The sequence below is a fragment of the Lactuca saligna genome, chromosome 5 (assembly GCF_052625555.1).
Source record: "Lactuca saligna cultivar CGN05327 chromosome 5, ASM5262555v1, whole genome shotgun sequence".
Classification (NCBI taxonomy): domain Eukaryota; kingdom Viridiplantae; phylum Streptophyta; class Magnoliopsida; order Asterales; family Asteraceae; genus Lactuca; species Lactuca saligna.
The window spans coordinates 74001571-74017124 of record NC_136421.1 but is presented as its reverse complement, the minus strand read 5'-3'; positions in this window follow the sequence as shown (position 1 = coordinate 74017124).

Below are 15554 nucleotides of genomic sequence, written 5' to 3'. Positions count from 1 at the left end.
GTTGGGTTGGCAGTAGTTGTGGCGGCGTTTACAGCAACCACTTGTTGCTTTTTGGCAGGGTCCTGAGCAGATTGACCCTTCTTCTTGTTCCAGAACTTCCTTTTGTTGTTTCCCCCTTTAGCTTGTTCGGTGGTGGTTGTCACAGTGCTATGGCTGGCTTTATGGTCGATGAGTTGTTGTGCTAATTCTTTGGCATTGTCAAAGGTAGTTGGCTTTGAGGCCAATACGTTCCCTTGAAGTTGGGAAGATAGTCCCCATATGTATCTTTCCACCTTCTTGCTTTCTGATGGAACCATCCCTGGACACAGTATCGCTAGATCACTAAACCTTAAGGTATAAGACAGGATGTTAGAGCCTGTCATTTTGAGACCGCAAAGTTCCTCTTCAAACTTTTATATCTCGCCCCTTGGGCAATACTCCTTCATCAACATGGTTTTCAAGTCTTCATATGTTATCGAGTTAGCCACCATAAGTGTCAATGTCTTGACGTGGCCATTCCACTAAGTGAGTGCCCTTTCAGAGAAGGTGCATGCTGCAAACTTGACCTTGTTTGCTTCAGGGCATGCACACATTTCAAAGATGGATTTGGTTTTCTCAAACCATTGTAGCAATTCTATGACACCTCTGCTCCCATTCAACGTTTTGGGTTTGGCATTAGTAAAGTCTTTGTAGGTACACTCTCTCGAGCGTCCCTGACTGTCCCCGTTGTTAGAATTTATGGCACCATTACTCACACCACCCGCATTGTTGGTGCTTATTTGGCATATGATGGCTACTACTGCAGATGTTACGGCCGACAGGAACATTACCGGGTCGAACTAAGGGGGTGATGGAGGTGATGGTGATGCAGTTCATGTGGCACCGCCACGTATCGGATTTTTACGAGGTGGCATTTTCTGCCATATCAAGAATGAAAAGACAATAAGTCTTTGATAACACTCACAAGTCGAGAGTTAAAACTAAACATTATTAGTTATTTATATGCATCATGATTCAGACTTGAATTGTATGAATCCATTCACACTAGAGATCTATAGATAATTTCATAGACTTTATGAATTTTGATAGTTTTGATTCTCATGAAATGTCTGTGATAGAATCCATATTGGGCCCGTCCAACAATCATTTAGTGTATAATATTTACATATAATTAAGATTAAGTAAACTTTCAAATCCACTGGATCTGCCCTGGGCCCACAACCAAACAAGGAACAGGTGTGACAATAGTCAAATTCGGGTCAAGTCTAAGTCGAAAAAAGTCAACGAGTCAAACCGGTCAACTCAATTAAACCTTGTATATTAGGGTTTGTGTTATGTAATTACTGTATGACTCACTATTTTAATGAGAAAACATCAATTGGAAAAATTCGTGTGTTTAATTTTCCATAGCCTTAGTGCTAAACAATGAACAAAAACAATAAAACAATGTTGCATACTCATCGGGAGTGTGTAAGATCCTAAAACATGGCTTAACGGGGTTCACGGACCTTGCGTTGTGGAGCCAAACACTCACAATTGTCACACATGAAACCTCTCTCAATCGTTTTCACTCTATCTCTCTCTATTGTCAAATCTCTCCCAAATCTCTCTAAGTATGTGAAATCTCTCCCAAATATCTCTTTGTATGAGAAATCTCTCCAAGAATTTCAAATCTCTCCCAAATCTCTCTAAGTATGTGAAATCTCTCCCAAATATCTCTTGTATGAGAAATCTCTCCAAGAATGTCAAATCTCTCCCAAATCTCTCTAAGTATGTCAAATCTCTCCCAAATCTCTCTCAAAAGTTCCCGTAACTTTTTGAAGTCATTCGGGTCATTCCGACCCTTCACCGGGTCAAAAACAGCTTGAAACGGGGTAAAAACGAGTAAAATAGGCTTAAGGACCCGAAAGCCCTCTTAGGGCCGAAAGTCCTCTTAGAATCGAAGGGTCCTCTTGGGCCCGAACCTCGCACAACAACCGAACCCGAAGGGTCCTCTCAGGCCTGGACCTCGCACAAGACCCGAACCCGAAGGTACTGTTCACTTCGGTCCATTTCGGTTCTGATGCCTTTGGACCGAGCCTTCGCTTCCGACTCAGCATCAGAGGGGACCGAACCTCGGCCAAGACCGAGAGGTCTCGCTGGGAAGCTTCTTTTCTCCCGGTTTTCGTCTAGTTTTGTGTTTTAGGCTCGTTTTTAATTGTTTTAACACGGGATTTTCACCCAAAACTTTATTTTAACATATAAGACCCCTTAGTTAATGATTAATCACGTTTTTAAGGATAAAACCTTATCCAAGAAGAGTGGGTGAAGTACAAAGGTGGAGTGTTGACTTTCCTTTATTTTATGACACAAGCAAGCCCCATACCCACTCCATGTCTAACCCACACTCCTCCCCACCATACCTTGTCACTTCCTTGTACTTTTTACATCTCTCACAAGCCATCCCCACGTTTTTAGGGCTAGTCACTCAACCTCTCTCCTCATTTTCTTTTACTTGCCCTCATTTCACCAAAGATTCAACTCCACTTTTCTCTCAAACTTTTCTCTCTAATTCGAGATCCCAAGGCTGATCATCAAGTGTTCTCCCACTCTTGGTAAGTAAAATTCATCCTTCTTGTGATTATTGCACTTCATTCTACTCAAATCATTGATTGCTTACACAAACTTCATCACTATGATGTTAGATTCTCGAAAATCTTCAAAGCATCTTCAAGTGTTCTTGAGTTGATCACTTCCATTCTTCAACAATCATCTACTCAAATCACTCAAGGTGAGTTCATACCCCTACATTTTCATGTTTTATCAAGTTTTTAGAGGGGGAATACAAGTTAAAACACCAAGAACATAACTAAACTTTTCTAACAGCCTTTTTCAGAAAAGTTGGACTCCATTCACGGACTGTTTTGGGCAACTTAAACATTTTTGTTTTCAAAACTGTTTTAGGCGTAAGTAGTTCCAGTTCTTAGTTTTAAAATGACTACTTTCACATCTCCATACGATGTTTCTACAATTTATGGTGTTTTTTACAAAACTGTTTATCATTTCAAACATCAATCCGGACTAGTCTGTGATTATGGACTTGTTCACACAAGTTAGAGGCCACTAAAAATTATGGAAAAATTTATGAACCAACTAGACTCATTTCCCAAACTCTAAGAAGTTACAGAACTGGATTTGGACATTTTATGATTTTTCTACAAATTTTCCAATAACAGTTACAGAAAATTTTATTAACAGAAAAACACTATAAATTTCATTTCACCTTGTAACATGTTGAGCAAGGTATACATCATTATGTGATTATGTGTTGTTGCAATATATGACATTTTTGTATTCGTATCTAGATATACACCAGTTAACAAATGGATTTTTACTAGATAATGCATAGAAATAACAAAGTGTTATAATTAAAGTACACCCATTACATACAAATGTTTTATTAAACTATGTTAAGTATAGTTTATGTACTTTACTATTTCTACCCTTGTTTTGATAAACTATAATAGGTATAGTTTATGATACATTACAAAATACATATATTTCAGAAGGGTACATTTATACAAAAGGGAACTTTCATTACGTAAGTGTAAATTCGTTAATGACTTTGTGAGACATCCCCTTCACATTAATCATAAGTCTTGTATTGTAACCAGAGTCTCCTGGAGGGAGAGCATGATAGTTGAATATAGATCTATATTGGGCATGACAAACCCACACCTGAGCTGCATGCAACAGCTAGACCGGTAGGTCTGAGGTGACAAATGTCATAACAGTTCTAACGCCTGAAGAACGTCGTTTTCAGGTCATCTAGGTCATAGCATGGTTATAATAGCTCACAAAAAGTATTAACAAAGATAAGAATTTACGGGAATTTCACTGACATCATACGCGTTATGTTGAATTAAACTCATATTATTTTCTGTAAATAAGGAAGATTACTTATATGTTACGGTCTTTGTATATATATATATATATATATATATATATATATATATATATATATATATATATATATATATATATATATATATATATATATAAGACTACAGTACACATTTTTAAGGAAAATTATCAGAATTTTCTGGAGCAACCATACATTTACGAGACAAGGTTTTCATAAATTGCATACAAAAGCTTATGAACTCACCAACCATTGTGTTGACACCTTTTCAAACAACTTGTATTCTCAAGAAATCACTAAACAGGAAACCAAGTGCATTTTGACGATGGGACGTTAAGGCGTCAAACCTTTCATATTTTTGTCAACATATTGTAATTGATTTTGAAACATGTAATTCATACAATGATGTAACTTTTTCAATTATATATATATATATATATATATATATATATATATATATATATATGTTGGTTGTGTTTACTTAAATCACTATTGCATTTGTTGTTATGATACTATACATGAAGTCCTCCACCCCCGGATGTTTCCGCCATCCTTGGTTTGGGGGTGTGACAACAGGATCCAAGGCGGAACCAACATTTTCTAGGTCGACATGGTCTAAATTATATGTAACCTGGATTCATACATCAAACAATCATAAATCGGACACCAGTAAATTTTAATCTGAAAATATATAATTCTTGTTATGAACTTGATGTAATGTTCCCAATAAAACAAATAGCGTGTCAATTTCATTGATATAACTTGGTTTACAATAATTTGGGAAAATTTGACCCTATAAGGGTCTAGGCTACATCAATGTATGGAAAAAATTTGATCGCCTAACAGACCTCGGAAGTGTAAACACTTCAATCGCGGGCTCGGACATAGAATACTAGAAAATAATAGTAATATTTATCCGCAAAACTAGATTAAACTGGAGCGAGCAGTGCAAGTATGTCACACCCCAAAACCGAGAATGGTGGAATACGTTCTGGGGTGGAGGACATCATGTATAGTATCGTAACAATGCATAATAGTAAACACAAGTGACAACAACCATTTCATTAATATAGTAAATGTAAATACAAACGTGTTCTATACAATTGTTAGACACCAAAAGTATAAACAAAAATAAAGATGAGTCTTGTATATGCTCCATCTTCTCAAAAGGGTTGCACTAGTACCCGTCTATTTTTTACCTGAGAATACAAGTTAATTTGAAAACGAGTATCAACATAAAGCTAGTGAGTTCATAAGAATTTAGTGTCGTTGCTTGTATAAAAAGTGTTTACAAACATGTAAGAAAAGTTGTAATTAACGTTTTGAAAATAGTGAAATCCCCAGAAAATCCTGTAATTTCTAGCTTAGTGAATTTGTAAGTTTAATTCGTATAGTGTGTATATGTATTTTTACTCCGGGATATTAGTTTAGTCTTTAGTTCATAGTGTAGTAGTTTGGATATAGATGTGATTTCTCATGTAACCAATCTTAGTAATAATAGAGTGTCCAGTGACCTTCTCGGTCATTCGTAGAGTAGTAGTGTTCACCACCCCTGGGCCTGGCCGGCTCGGACTACAATTCGCAGTCGGGATATAATAGTGTCCGTTCTGTATAGATCTATACTGGTAGTGATTGCTTTCCTTCCAGGAAGCTCTGGTTACATAGTATTTGCTCAGTAGAGTGTCGTATAGAGTATTGTATTCTAGATTAGTGTATTCTATTATATTATAGTGTAGTGAACTTTATGTTATAAGGTATAAAGTATTCCTTTTTACATGTGTCATTCCATAGTATTAGTAACTATAGTGAACTTCGTAGTGATAGTGGTAATAATCGGTAGTTTTAACTATACCTATTATAGTTAATTAGGGTATAGAGTTACAGTCCTCTGATTTACTAAGGAATTTGGATTAAGTAAGACTTTCATATCTAACACAAGTATATATGATATATAACTAAGAATTCAATGACAGTCGGACAGACAACAGTATACCCTAAGACCCCAATCAAACAAGAACAGGTAGTAAGGCTAGTTATCATTCTTAAGTCTTTGAAGTCCCACTTATATAAATATAATTGCGTATATATAATTTTTATCAGAAAAGAGGGCTAAAAACAATTTGAAAGTAGTTTAATAATAACTAACATGAAAATGCATTTGAATATTTCTTAAAAACAGTGTTGTTACAAGACAGTTTAAAAACATAGAAATTCTTTTTAATGGCAAGTGATAAATCACATGTGATTGATACTACAAATTGTAATATTCAACTTGTATTCCCCCCCCCCCCCCATAAAACATTGTAAAAACATTTGAAAGGTTCATTAAGGCGGTATGAACTCACCTGTAGCGAGTGGATCGGATAGGAGTCTCGGTTGAGTGTTTGGTGTCAAGTGAGGACTTTAACACACTTTATGAACCTAGTGACACATGAAGACATATGTTTTCATATAATTAGTGGATGAAACACTAATTTAACACATATGGACATTCTAATGTGAAGGAAAATGCTTTGGTTAAGTGTTAGGAGGCTATTGGGTTGCAATGAAAGAGTATAAGACCTCACCATGGAGTTTACTCTTCTAAAACTCACCTTGAGTGAGTTTATGGTTGAGGGCCATTTCCTCCATGATTTTACGACCGTAAACACATGGGAGGAGTGGGTTTGAATGCTTAAAGGGTTCATACACTACTAGGGGTAGTTTTAGGGCTAAATCTGAGGCTTAAGGGGTGTTTAGGGTTAAAGGAGGGTACTCCCTTGGAGTTTACGGTCCTAGGACCACTCCTTGGGAGTTTACGGCCATAAACCCCATGGTTTACGGTAGTAAACTCTTGGACACACCCTTTTCTTCGTTTTTGAGGTCCTAAGCTCATGGTTACAAGTTTCTAAGTGAAGATATAAGGCCAAATTGAGGTTTAGGGCTTGATTTGCATATGTTGAGGGTGTTTACAGCCTAAGAATGTTCTTGGGCCGTAAACCCTCTTTCAAGCCCCTAAACTTGGTGTTTAATGTCTAAAGTTCCTCAAGGCTAAGTTCTAATCTAATTTCTAAGCCTAAGGAGGAGATATGGGGCATATTTGACATCTTTTTAGGGATTTACGACCTAAGAGTGTTCTTGGGCTGTAAACTCCTTATTCATGCCCTTTTTGGATGCTTTTGAAGCTATAACTACATGCAATGATCCTTAGAACAAGCTAGGATGAGTGAACTTACGATTTGGAAGCGGAAACTTACGGTTTTTGGAGAAAAATCGGCCTTGAGGAGAGAGAGTGTCTAGGGTGGTAAAAGGTCCAAAAGAATGTCCACTCACCCGTATATAGGGCTTGCGTGTTGTACCCGATATATATCTACCCGATACTTATGTTAAACGAGGTTTAAAGTTTTACCCGAATGAACGGTCGTAACCCGGCTTAAGTTGTAAACGAGATTTTTCCCAAACAAAATTAAAGATATTACTCGTGTTTTATTTATTTTAATAAATATGAATATAAAATAAAACATTATTTTATTTGTTCAACCCCAAAAATAAATTGGAATAACAATAATGAAAATTATTTTATTAGCGGAAAATAGGTTACAACGATGGAATAAATTTCGGGTAGTCACAAAGTACTACTTGCAGCGGTTGAAGCTCTAAGGATCATGAAGTGAAGACACGAAGTTCTTGGTTTCCCTCATTTTAGCTCTGGATTCTGCCACTTGGTGCTCTGCTTCTGTCAGGCATCCTTCTAAGGTGGCTCGGTGTTCCCAGAGCTCTTGTACTTAGGTTCGGGTCGTGGCCATTTCCCTTCGAAGAACTTCAGTGCGGTCTCGAGTTCGATCATGTTCATCATCAATCTGGCGAATGCGAACGGAGTTGACTTGGCTGGTTGCACCAATTTCCATGAGGTGGCGGATGGTTATCCTGGTTTGTTCTTCATGGCGTGCGACACAGTGAACCATGATAGGGAGGGCTTTGTCAGCTGATCATCCTCTGCTGAGGTCGTAGAAACCTCGTTGCATGCCCTAGGGAGGTCGTTGACCTTGCTCTCGACTCCATCTATGTATAGTCTCAGTCCATTGGGGCATCGGGCCTTGGAAGTATCGCGGAGGGATAGGAGCAAGGTGTGGATTGTAAACTTCGGGTTCGGAGTCGGTTCCATCTGAGTCTTCTTCCTATCCACCGTCTACTAACTCTTCCTATTCCATGGGCTCTTCATCCTCCATGGGTTCTTCATCCTCCATGAGTTCTTCATCCTCCATGGGTTCTTCTTCAGAATTTTCCTCTGGGTCTTCCACAATCCAACCGGTATTCCCTTGGTTAGGGAAATAGGGGTCACCCAGAAAGTGAAACCCTGCCATTGTGCCTGTACGAGAATAGGGATAAAAAGGATGTCGCGACGAATTTTGGTATAAGAAGTTAGTCATCGCAATTTATAATGTGCTTATCACGGTTTTTGTGTTAAAATACTCCTATAGTATTTTTATGTTTGATTCTCGAGGTTTTTGGTAAGTTGAAGACTTGTTGCTCATCATGATCCTTCTTCGGCATACGTTGGTCATATCTTCGCTAAATATAGTTGATCAGGCTATATTCATCCAATATCTGACTACATACCCCGAAGCTGGATCATGGTGTCCAATTTGTCTCATTACTTTTATGTTATTGTCATTGTGATACTGAACTAGTGAGTGCGATTGTACGAATACTTTTATAAAAATATGAATTATTATTCTTAAAAGTATTTTTGAAAAGCGACGTCAGAGAATTTTGTCCCATTGTATTTATAGTTTGTATATCTTACGTGGTTCGATATACTTAGTTCACTATAAATAAAGATCTGATACCAATCTGTCACACCCCCAAACCAGAACGGCGGAATCATTTGGGGGTGGAGGACGTCATGTTCAGTATCATAACCATAGTGAAGAAAGTAAACAACCATCATAAATATAATTTAAAAGGTTACATCGTTGCCAAAATACATGTTTCTAAATAAATTACATATGATGTCAAAATAGTTCAAAAGAAATATGCGGCTTAGCGTCTTGCCTTCAAAATCTTGTGGTTACCTGTATTACTGAATACCTAAGAATACATGTTGTTTTTGAAAGAGTATCAGCATTAAAGCTGGTGAGTTCATAAACAATTTATGAATGAAAAATGAATGTTGTTCCATAAAGTTTGTTACAAGTTGGTTTCTAGAAAATCCAATATTTTCTAAAAGGTTTATTGTAGTCTTAAATGAATCAAGACTTAGTATATGTAAGTAAATCATCATACTTATATGTGGTTTTATATCTAAATAAAACTTCTTTTTGTGAAATCATTAAATTCCTGTGAACTGTGTGTTTTGTTAATTCCCCATGTGAGTTGTTATAACCATGATATGACTCGAGAACCTCGAACTCAACGTTCTTCAAGCGTCGGAATGTTATGACACCTGTCACCCTAGACCTGCCAGTCTAGCTGTTGCAAGCAGCTTAGGTGCGGGTTGTCAAACCCAATATAGATCTATACACAACTATCACGCTCTCCCTACAAGAGATTCTGGCTATAACTACAAGACTTTACTGTTATACTAAAGAGTACTCCAAAGCTGAATGTCTCACAAATTTATTCATTAACATGTTCACGTAGTTTGTAATAAAATACCTGCTTTGTCAATCGATTGTATTACCATTTCTTTGTTAAATGAGGTGTCCAAACTATACCTATTATAGTTTATCAAAATGTTTTATGTTGTAAATGAAACCTTGTTATGCATGACTTATATTTCAATAAAATGACATTGAAAATGCTAAGTATAAAATCTTACACACCTTGCTCATCATGTTACAAGGTGTGAATAACTCTTAGACTCGTTTTAACAATTTAACTCTTAATTGTTACTGTTTTAGATTATATATAGAAAAATCATCATAATTCGAAAACTAAATCCATAAACTCGGAGAGTTTGGAAAAGAGTCTATTGTGTTCACAAATTTTCTTATAATTTTTGGTGGTCTCAACCCAGTGTGAAAATGTTCATCTTCACAACCTGGATCGATTTCGTTGCTGTAGTGATAGACAGTTTTGTAAAAATCACCATAAATTGTAGAAAAATCATATGGAGATGTGCAAGTAGTCATTTTAAAGGTATAAACTTGAAATATTTTCATATTTAATATTTTTAGAAATATTAACTTTAAGTTGGGTAAAACAGTTGGTGAACAGGTCACAACTTTTCTGTTGTAAGCTGTCAAGTTAAGTTTCAAGTAAGTTTTGGTGTTTTAACTTTTATTCCCCCCCTCCCCTGAAAACTAAGGAAAAATAGAAAATTTAGGGGTATGAACTCACCTTGAGTTATTCTTTGAAGAGTGTAAGGTCAAAGACGAGGAGTATCAAGTCAAGAACACTTGATGAACACGTGAAAATTTGGATGATCCTAAGAATGATTTTTGGTGTTAAAATGTGTGTAGATGATTCAAGGATGTTATGAAAACATGGAATAAAACTTGATTTTAGATGAAATACTTACCAAAAAGTGAGGAATTAGCTCAAGAACACTTCCAAAAAGTGGCTGGAAGTAGAGAGAAAAAGAGGCTCTTTTGAAGGTTTGAGAAGTGTATAAGTGTTTGAGAGTGATCAAAGTGAACCAAGAAATCCTCCAGGGATTTCTTTATACAGATGTTGCTGGAGCAACTTGCAAGGTTGAAGGGATGTTTGCCTTGGTTTGTGTGATGTGGATAGGGTTTGACCATTGAGAGGATGACACATGGAAGGCAAGTGGGCACACTTGATCCACTTGTGGGGTAAAATATCCACTTAATATAAAATAATGATTTTTAATTAATAAATCATTGAGAAATAAATAAAATATGATTTTTGCGGGTTAAAAAAGGTAAAAATATGAATTTGGTGAAAAATCCCCGAAAAAAACGGGCTTAGGAGGCGAAGTAGTCGAAAACCAGACATTATGGACTGAACCTGCGAGGTTCGGCTCTTAGAAGTGCTGAGGACCGAAGTAGAACAGGAACCAAGAGAAGAGACTAAGGAACCGAAGGTGAGGCTTGGTCTCGGCTGTGAAGCTTGGTTCAGATGTTCGCTTCTGACAGGCTCGCTTCTGACATGCGAAGTTTGGTCCTAAGAAGGTTCGGCTCATAAGAGGGTTTTGGCTCTAAGAGGCTGCTTTTCGTGATTTCTTCCCGTTTTGAGTGATTTTTGGCCAAGTAAAGGGTCGGGATGACCTAGATGACTATAAAAAGTTGAGAGAGATTTGGGAGAGATTTGAGAGAGATTCATTTTTAGCCATTATCATCGAATAAACTTGCAATGCAAGGTCCGTGAACCCCATTATACTTCGTTTATGATTATTTTAAGTCCCCAAAAGGGTCCATAGTCGTGTTTGGATGCGTTTAACTCCCTTCTTAAGGTTTCACATTGATAAACACATAGATTCATCGTGACACTCGAATTCTTGACATACAAATGTGCGTTTTCATAGAATAACTTTTAATCAAACAAGTACTATATAAGATTGACCGGTTTGACTTGTTGACTTGACTTTGACTTTAATTTGACGGTTGTCACAATAATAATCGTTGAAATCGGATTTATAATGAAGAAGTTATGGACTTCGGAGTATTTTAGGGCTTAAAGGGAACCCTAGTATGTGGGGCGTACAAAGGGAGTACGCAGGGCAGTATGTTGGGCGTACATTGGCGTACGCTTAGCGTACCCAGAGGGATTGATCGCGAAGCCTCGGCCTTGTACGTTGGGCGTACGAGGAGTACGTTAGGCGTACATGGGGTGTTTAAATCCTAATTTTTGAGTAAGTGTTCCCTATTTAAACACCTTAAGTCTTTAGGGATGGCCTCTTTACCAGCCTCCAAACCTCCTAAAATCCTAAATCAACCCTTTAGCCTCTTGGTGGTGTTATTGAGCTATTAAGAAGACTTTGGTGTTTATTTTGCCTTGGTGGAGGAAGTAGAGAAGCTTGAGGTTGCTTTTCTTGGTGAAAAGGCTTTGGATCCAAAATCATCATCTTGTGGGAAATCTTTCTGAGGTATCAAGTTTGTATCTTAGCTTTTGTATGTTTAGAACTCTTCATAGTTCGTTTGTTGTGATTTTGTCCTCTTTTTTGGTTTATGGATGAGTTAGGTCGTTTAAGGGCTTGTTCTTTTAGATCTGAGTTTGTTTTGGTATCCTTGAGCATAAAGGTGCAAGCTTTATGTGAATTTGGTGTCATGCATGCATTAAGTTAATTATTAAGTCCCTTTTAAGCTTAAGAGCTTCATTTATCCATGTATGAACGTAAAGTTTCCAACTTTACATGATAATCCAGCTCAAGGAAGTCAGATCTATGTTTTGGAGCTTTGTCTTAAAGGATGAAGTGATTTAATCAAGTTTGGGCTAAATAGGGTGAGTACACTAGGTGTACAACAGTACAAGCAGTTACACTTAGCATACAAGCCTCCAAGTGAGTACAATCCACGTATGTGCTGAGTACGCCCCAAGTACTTGGTGTGTTGGGCCTCACATGTTTGGGCTTTGGTTTGGGATATCTTTTGGGCTTGGTTGCTTGGGGATTTGTTGGGCCATCTGAGAATAAGTGTTTTGGATTAGGAATAAGTTAATGGGCTTTAAGGTAAGGCCCATGTAAGGGTTTGGGCCCAATGTGGAAAATTGGGCCATAAGTGGGCTTTGGATTGATTATTGGTTTATGGGCCTTTATGATTGGGAGTTTGGGCCTTATTCTTGGACCAAACTAGGTGAGGGGTAAAAAGGTCTTTTTACCCTATATATGGATTGTTAGTTTTGTATTGGAACCCAATAGTTAATTGGGTGTTATTTGTTTGATAACGCAAGGATTCTAGCGGTTCTATAGTCAGATATTTATTCGTGGGTTCAACTGTCGAGGTGAGTCTCCTCACTGTTCTATGGGTCAAAAGGCACCAATACCAGCCCATTTGGTTTATGTATTATAAGAAGACCAGGGGTTGGCCCTTGGCATTTGTATGAAAGGCCAGGAGGTGGCTCCTGGCAAATCTGTATTCAAGACCAGAGTTCAGACTCTGGCGGTTAAGTAGATAAGTAGTTGTAGATTATATGCTAATTGTCTCTCTGATGCTTGCATGGAAGACCGGGAGGTGTCTCCTGGAACTTGTCTATTAGACCCAGAGTTTTGGTCCCATCCTTGGTAAGGAAAGCCCACGATACGGCTCGTGGCATAATAGCAAGACTATGGTTGGCATATAGCACCTCCTATTGCATGCTTGATATGTATGACTCGTATGTTTTGTATGGTATGTGGTATTTTGGGGAACTCACTAAGTTTTATGCTTACAGTTTGTGGTTTATGGTCGTACTTCCGGTTCGAAAGGGAAGAGCCCGACTTAATCACAATGCATACACCTATATTTTCGCAACTTTAAGATGTTGGGATTGTACTCTGATAATTGTTTTATTTTGAAATACTTCTAAATTTTTGAATAAAGGATAAATGAGTGTTTTGATTATATTAAAAATGAAATTTTTACCTTGTGATTTTCAGGACGTTACAAATACTCAAGCTAAGACCTTTTTCTCACTAACATCAAAAGTTAATGACCATGAGAGAACCATATCAACTTCTGGATTTCCTTATACTCCAAGAGCATCCAAGAATGGGACCAAAACATCCAAAAAATGGGCTCAAACATCAAGCAAGAAACACAAAGGTCAAGATATGAACTTTATACCTCTGATAACTCAGAAATGTGGAGAAGATGTTGGATCCAAGCTTCTTCCTTGCTTCCTTACACCAAGATGAACTTCTTTCTTCTTCAAGTTTCACCAAAAGAGGACATTAACCTCAAGATCAAGCCACCAAGCTCCTTTCCATGGAAGAGACGCTAGGGTTTCGAAATGAAGGGATGGGGGACGAAAAAGATGGCCTAGAATGGGGTTTAAGATGCTTAAATATTGGAACAACCCTAGAAATACATGGGCTTGGGCATGAACAACTGCCACGCCGTGGTGGTCCAAAACATTATGTGGCCAATTATCCATTACCACATCGTGGCACAGAGTTTCCTTCAAAACTCCATCATAAGTCCTTGCTACAATTAAGTTTAACCAATCTGGACATGGATGTTACACCTTCTTTTCTAAAAATATTTTTAAGATTGCTTAAGCCTTAGTTTGAGTTTGGACACATGCTCGTATTCATCCAAATCCCTCAAAACAAGGTTTTTATACTAACTTGTAACGTCCCAAATTTTCGACCAACATTTTTTTTGAAATATAATTTAAACAACTAAAAGCCATCTTTTAGAAAGAACATAAAGATCAATTAGGTTTCGACATCATACAAACATACCATGGAGTCGAGCGAAAAGTCTCAAAAATATAATCAAACTAAAGATGCAAGTACAATCATGTTGCACCTTTTCCCTTCTCATTGGAACAACCTAAAAAAACATTTTATAAATAACAAGTAAGTACAAAGCTTAGTAAGGTCCCTAATACACCACATATTCCATCACAGATACTTCGCTAACAAATTGTAGGCTTTTGATCTCATTGTAATGCCTCCATCGCATGCTTCATGGCCCAATACATTTCAACCATCATCCATCATACTTGTATGCTCTAGTCGTCATCATATCGGAGTTGTAGGCTTATAACCCAATATATAGCGCTCCGCCATAATGGGTCTCATTCTTCTAGCCATTACCTAAGTTGATAACTAGACATTGTCATTACTTTCACACCAAAGAATAGTTCAAAGCAATGCTTTATTTATGTCATAATTGATCCTTATTCGATATTAATTAGAAGTATAATGATTTTCCTCAATAACTAAATACTTTTGTCTGTAAATACTACATACATGATTCCATCTGTAAATGGATTTGATTAAATATGAGTTATAGTATCAATAACACTACTAATTCTTACTATATAATATGATATAAATATACCACATCGCTTCATTATGTTTGGATTATAAGATTTCATTGATACAAAACTAATTTCAATAGATTTATTGGACGGTTACACTGACATGAGAATTAAACCTATGAAATAAATTCTATCCATTGCAAATAAATAATAGTACATAATTTGGTAGCCACTTGAAAAGGTGTTAAGAAAGAACAATCCATAACTTTTTATGGTCGGAATTAACTACAAAAAATAGATGACACATAAAGAAAAGAATGAAAAATAACTTACCAGAGTAATTATCTTTGTCGTTTTGTTCACATTTAAGCATTTTTTTTTATACATTTGACCATTTAACTTGCTAAATTTGCTCACTTATTATCATTATCACCGACTATCGTAAGTAACAATAGTAACATATAAACACATTTGGAAAATATTTAATGAATGTATTTTAAAATGTTATAAAGAGTATTAAATAGTCATACAAATCTATGAAACGCTTTAAAAATATTGTAAAAGAAAGTTTAGAAATAACTGTATGAAAGTTATAAAAAATTATATGAAAATGTAAAAAAAAAATTAAAACCTTGTAAGAAAATTTTAAAAAGAATTTTTTTTAGATTAAAAGCACTTGTATAAAAATTATACTATAGTATAAAAAATTATAAACAAAATTTAAAACATTATATTAGAAAAACCTATGGAAAAAATATCATAAAAATATTGTAAGAAATTATAAAAACGTCTTAACAAATTTATAAAAAATTGTTGACATTTAACA